Here is a 6,229-nt window from a genome sequence, read left to right as displayed (position 1 = left end):
ACCTTGTAACAGGGTGAGAGTCAGTCTGAAACAGCAGGGAGGAGCCTCAACGGATGGTGCTGCAGCCTTGAGGGTTCTCTGCTGGAGCCCAGCCTACCCACCAAACTCCAGAAATGGGACATAACAAATCTTGTTCAAGCCTATTGAATCAGGATTCTCCTACTTGTCTCCTACTTGTGAAGACATCTTAAGAAGTATGCTGGATTCTGTACAACTGAGGAAGTCTCAGCATAGATGCTTACTTTGATGGTAGAGGAAGGGAGAAAAAAGATTCACAGATTAGTAAACCAATATTTTGTTTAAGGATTTTATTTATTTATTTGAGAGACAGAGAGAGAGAGCACGACAGAGTGAGGGGCCAAGGGAAACGCAGACTCCCCACTGAGCAGGAAGCCTGATGCAGGACTTGAACCAGGACCCCAGGATCATGATCTGAGCTAAAGGCAGATGCTTAACTGACTGAGCCACCCAGGTGCCCCCGTATTTTGCATTCCCATTACATAGCTTAATATATTTTTCTTTTGTTCCTTTTAAAAGTGTGTAATAGGAAACCATAATTCAACTGGGTTTTATTTTGTTTTAATGTTTGGGAGCAGTGTCCCTTGAAGAAATTTAGAAAGGCAATAAATGTGTTTGCTATTCTTTAAAATGGAAAGACATCAGCCTGTGGTCTATGTATACAATGGAATATTACTCAGCCATTAGAAACGACAAATACCCACCATTTGCTTCCACGTGGATGGAACTGGAGGGTATTATGCTGAGTGAAATAAGTCAATCAGAGAAGAACAAACATTATATGGTCTCATTCATTTGGGGAATATAAAACATAGTGAAAGGGAATAAAGGGGAAAGGAGAGAAAATGAGTGGGAAATATCAGAAAGGGAGACAGAACATGGGAGACTCCTAACTCTGGGAAACGAACAAGGGGTGGTGGAAAGGGAGGTGGGTGAGGGTGGGGGTGGCTGGGTGACAGGCACCGAGGAGGGCACTTGATGGAATGAGCACTGGGTGTTATGCTATATGTTGGCAAATTGAACTCCAATTTAAAAATATATATATATATGTAAAAAAAAAAAAAAAAAAGGAAAGACATCAGCTATTCTGTCCTAAACTGTTTTAAAATCAAAGCCAGTACGTCACTAAGTTGGTCCTGATGTGGGACAATAGTTTCCCTACTGTGGAAAAATACGAAGTTGTGTATGCATGTGTTGAAGGTGTGCTGGAGGAGTATACATACATATGGACGTGTGGGCCCGTGGGGAAGGGAGGAGCAGAGCAGAGTGTGGAGGAATCAGTTTGGCCTCAGAAATAGGAAACTTTGGCGAGAGGCTTCTGTGAAGGCCAAACACCATTGCGAGCAGTGAATAGCAACTACAGCTCACAGAGGGATTGAAAGTCAGCCTCTGATAAAGCGAAATAATGGAGGGAAGGGGATTTGACGCTCAAAAGTCACCAGGAGACTAGCAGAAACACGAGGAATAGAGCCCAGATGGCAAACCCTCATGCCGAACAGGTCTTTCGACTGTGGACAATCCTTCAGATGCCATCATGGCACAGGAACAGAGGGCCAGCCTTGCAAAAAGCATGGAAGAAAGATTATTGCAAACTAGAAAATACCACCAAAGGCAGTTTTTATGCTTGCTGTGATGTGATGAGGTCAGTCCAATCATGAGAAAAACATCATGACAAATGGCAATTAAGAGATGTTTTAAAAAGTATCTTGAGTACTAATCCTCAAAACAGTAAAGCCCTTAAAAACAAAGTTTGAGAAACCATCTAAACCAGAAGGAACCCAAGAAGAAATGACAAATAAATGTAGCATATTATCCTGGATGGAATTTTGGAACAGAAAAAAAAGGAATCAGGTAAAAACCAAGCAAGTATGAGTAAAGTATAGGCTTCAGTTAGTAATAATGTATCGGTATTGATTCATTAATTGTGATAAGTGCATTGTATGAATAGAAGGGATTAATAATAGGGGAAAATGAGTGTGGAGGGTATGAGAACTCTCTGTTACCTTTACAATGTTTCTATAAATCTAAAACCTTTCTAAAATAAAAAGTTCATTAGACAAAAAGCAAGCAAACAAAAACAAAGACAGGTTGAGAAGGAATAAATCCCAGTGAGTTTTTTGGAAATACTGTGTCAGTGTGTACCTGGTGCTTTAAATCTTGTTCTCTATTGTAATGATTTTCTTTTGCTAAAAGCATATGTACTAGTATATACTACTATATATTTAGATTCTTACCCTGATCTTTTTTTTTAACAAATGACACTGATGGAAACTTCTTCCCTACCTGACCTGAATGTGATTTATACGTTCCAATGGATAGTGTAGTTATGAAAGCTACACAACCAGAAACCGATGCTTAGCTCCCCGGTGGTCCTCAGATGATGCGTTGGCATGTGACCTGTCCAGTAAATCAGACTCTATTAAAGGAGGCAGTTATTCCAAAAAGAAAAAGACAAAGGAAGGAAGGAGGAAAGCAAGTAGGGGAAAAGTAGGAAAGTTAGTTGTGAGAAGCAGGAGCTGAAGGCCTTTCAGGAATGAGGAGAAGAGATCACAGGAGAAAAGCCCAGAAAGTAGGAGGATTTTTGTGTTATCTTGAGGATGCTGAGATTAATGAAATGCACGGAGCTTGCTCTGAACTGACTGCTCAGGAAACAGACACTATGTAAGCACAACATTCAACTTATTGTGTTTCTCACAGGACATATGAAAAGGGTACTTAGTCATTTCATAGTTGAACAATGCTCTATTATCAAAATGAGGCTAGATTTAAACTATTAAATAACTGCATTTACCCAAAGCATTTATATATATGGCAAAGCTATTTAGGCCAATAGGTATAATTTTGAAAGGGATTATTATATTAATTGTTTCACTTTTGTTATGAATGGCAGTGGGACAGTGAATACAGCAAAGCCAGCAACTGCTTGAATTCTAGGACATAGACCAATGCTCCAAAATGAAATCTTATTTTTCATTTATTCAACACGACTAATGTGGTCAGCATTGAACACAAATTTAGATACTATTCATGACTAACTGCTTTGTGATTTAAATAGGCAGAAACAAGCCTTTCCAGGAGAGAAAAGCAGATGCCAACCAGCAATAGACAGAAAGGTACTATTTTCTTCCCATGGTGTTATTTGCACAAAGCCCATCTTGGTGTATGTCTCCTAAGAGGCCTTGAGAGGTCAGCTGTCTTCAGACAATCAGTCTGGATTATGTCTCCTGACTCAACTGGAAAAGAATAAAGCTTTTCTTTTAATACCTAGAGAGAACCCTTGGTAAATTTGTAGGAAATACTGACTCCATGATGCACAAGTATCCACTGGAGTCAATCAAGCCTCCTGCTCCAGGTCAAGGGATTCCTGTAACATATGCTTCCCGTCTCATTTTCTCTGTCCTTCCAGCAGTTGTGGAAGAGAGGACTCTAATACAGAGTCCTCTCTGAGCTCATTCTGAGCTCATTCCAGGTGAGCTCAGAGTCACTTCTAATTGGGTGGTGTTTTCAAATGGTAGTATCTGTGTGTCACATGTGCTTAATATCAGTTGGTCTGTGTGTATTTTATCCATAGGGAATTAGCACAAGTCCCAATCTGGTAGGTTCAGAGTTCCCAAATCAACAAATGAGAGTCAAAAGGCCAAGGAAGTACTGGAGATTTGGACTGGGAATTTTAGTTCAATAATACTGAGTACTTACTATGTCCTATAGTAGTGAAAGAATCAGCAACCTAAAAATCTGAAAAATCCTAGCATGGAAGCCCATCTGGGAGAGCCTCACAGACTTTCTTGTGGCACACTGTGAGGCAGGAGCAGCAAAAATGACCTTTTGCACTCAAGAGGCATGGTGCTGTAGAGTTTCCAGAAGCCCTAGGTGGAGCAGTAGAGGGAGTGTATCAGGGACACAGTTTCAAAAGTTAATAGACTAGGGGCAGCTCCGGTGGCCCAGTGGTTTAGTGCTGCCTTTGGACCAGGGTATGATCCTGGAGACCCAGGATTGAGTCCCACATCAGGCTTCCTGCATGGAGCCTGCTTCTCCCTCTGCCTGTGTCTCTGCCTCTCTCTCTGTGTGTGTGTTTCCCATGGGTAAATAAATAAAATCTTAAAAAAAAAAAGTCAATAGACTAGAAAGGCCCTTAGGTTCAGGAAGAGGGAGAGACCAAAGTGACCCCTGTGAACTGATAACTACAGATTAGACAGGAAGAAGGAACCCCAGGGAAGACAGCATAGGTTGATGGTGACACCAAGGAAAGCATGATCAGACATTCTCCCTGACAACACAACAACATAATGCCTCCCAGCTTAGACAATTCCACAGAAAAGAATAGCTTGGCTCACATGGCTGAGCCTCATTTCTCTCACCCGGTGGAATAAGAAGCTGGCAGTTGCTCAGCTACGTATTCTGCATAAAAAGCCACCCCAAACTAGTAGCTTGAAGTAACACCAATTATTTCCCTTTTACCCCACACCTCCCTGAGAGTTAGCAGGGCTCAGCAAGGTGGTTTGCATTTGTGTCTCTCACGTAGTTGCAGACAGATGGTGGCTAGAGCTAGAGTCTGTGGAAGGCTGGCTCAGTCATGTGACTGGTACTCAGCCTGGAGGACTCCAATGACTATCAGCTGGAACAGTTGAAGCTCCGGTGGCATCTCTATCTCCACATGGTCTCTGAAGCACCAAAGCTTCATGGAAGCTGAAATGATAGAGAGAGGCAGAGGCTGTTCTGCTTTTAAGACTGGGGCTCAGAAGTCACACAGCATCTCACCTGCCATACCCTAATAATAACCAGTCACAAAAGCTTGCCTACTGCCACAAGGAGACAGAGACTCTAGCTCTTGATGAAAAAAGAGTAAGTCCTGATACTGCAAATGGAACCCAAAACATTGTTGCAGTCATTTTTATCAGATACATTTTGTCCAAAAAAGTTCACTTGGAGGAAAAAGAAATGTCTTGCAAATTCAAGGTGACATACTGAAATGTGTGTATATCACACTAGGAACCAGCTGAGGGACAGTAAGGCAGCAATGGGGTCAGTGACTTACGCAGGATCTGTCTTCCAGGTAATGTCAGAGCAAGCCCAAATCCCAGAGCTCTGAGCTCCAGCTTAGTTCTCTTTCTAGAATCTTCCCCACCAGGTTTCCCACTGACCTTCACAGGCTCATTTCCTAAGCAGAGCTGAGTGAGGAAGGACACATGGAGTTCTTGCTTTTACATACCCAGTGGGAATGGCAGGAGAAATCTCTGCCAACAAGGGCCACCCTGCATTCCGATATGGAAGAGAGGGAAACACCACAAGGTCTTCCAAATGTGAAGAGAGCAAAGCTCCCTAGCAATGATGATCTAAACATTGCGGGGGAACCCACGGATCAGAACAGACACCACATAAACAACTCTTAACAACAGTATCATAGTGTTCCAAGTGGAAATTACCTTTGCCTCCCTTCTGAGCCACGTTAAGAAGATATCTTGCTCTGTTTAAACCCAAGACCACAGCTCAAGTGTTCATAGCTTTGGGCTAGAAACTTAAGTTTAAAAACCATTTGTTCTAGGGTAAAAAAAATATGTGATTTTCTATTTGCTGGCAAAAAAGATTGTCGAAGTTACTTCTTAAATACTTTTTAGAAGTTAAATCACTTCTGCTGAGGAAAAATGATGAGTCAATAGAAACTAAATCATGATCAGATGGATTAAATTGTTCTCAATAAAACAATTTTTTTAAAGGAAGGGCAAAGTGTTAAGGAGAATGGGTTTCCAGTAGATTTCATATTAACAACCACCACTTTTCTGTTGTTAAGTCTTATCCAGCCCGTTGTTATGGAAATACAGGATGTGGTCCCAAATGCAACAGCATAATTTCACTGGAGGATTAACCAACACGGCAGTGGAAACCCTAGCTAAAGTGTGGCACTTTGGTATTCTGTTAAATGTGAGAAAGTATACAGTAGACAGGAAGGAATTTACATTAACATCTTACATTTCTAAAGCTTTGGTTCCAGTGGGGAAAATCTGTCTGCCTCTCCCTTCTAGATGGGCATCTGGTTGAACAATCAATCAGGACATCAGAGAATCCCAATGTTTTTCAAGTGAGAAAGGTCTTAGAAGAGATTGTGACCAAATGTCTCAGCTTATCGATGCTGCTGCTGAGGCTCTCAGAGGAAAAGAAACTCATTAACTTACAGCTGGTGAGGAAGGACTAGAACCCAGGACTACTGATTCCA

General features: G+C 41.6%; 1 long non-coding RNA gene across 8 annotated transcripts in view; it reads left to right on the top strand.

The window, feature by feature from the left end:
* Positions 1-8: 8 nt before the first annotated feature.
* LOC112668666 (uncharacterized) overlaps positions 9-6,229 on the top strand; it is a 62,777-nt gene continuing 56,556 nt past the window's right edge. For 3 of the 8 annotated variants that reach the window (XR_007405187.1, XR_007405188.1, XR_003141780.3), the window contains exon 1: positions 9-194. This is a non-coding gene — a long non-coding RNA (uncharacterized LOC112668666). The other 5 variants (XR_007405190.1, XR_007405191.1, XR_007405193.1 and 2 more) reach the window with 5 other exon arrangements.

Source organism: Canis lupus, chromosome 23 (assembly GCF_003254725.2).
Source record: "Canis lupus dingo isolate Sandy chromosome 23, ASM325472v2, whole genome shotgun sequence".
Lineage (NCBI taxonomy): Eukaryota > Metazoa > Chordata > Mammalia > Carnivora > Canidae > Canis > Canis lupus.
This window is presented reverse-complemented; position numbering and strand designations above follow the sequence as displayed.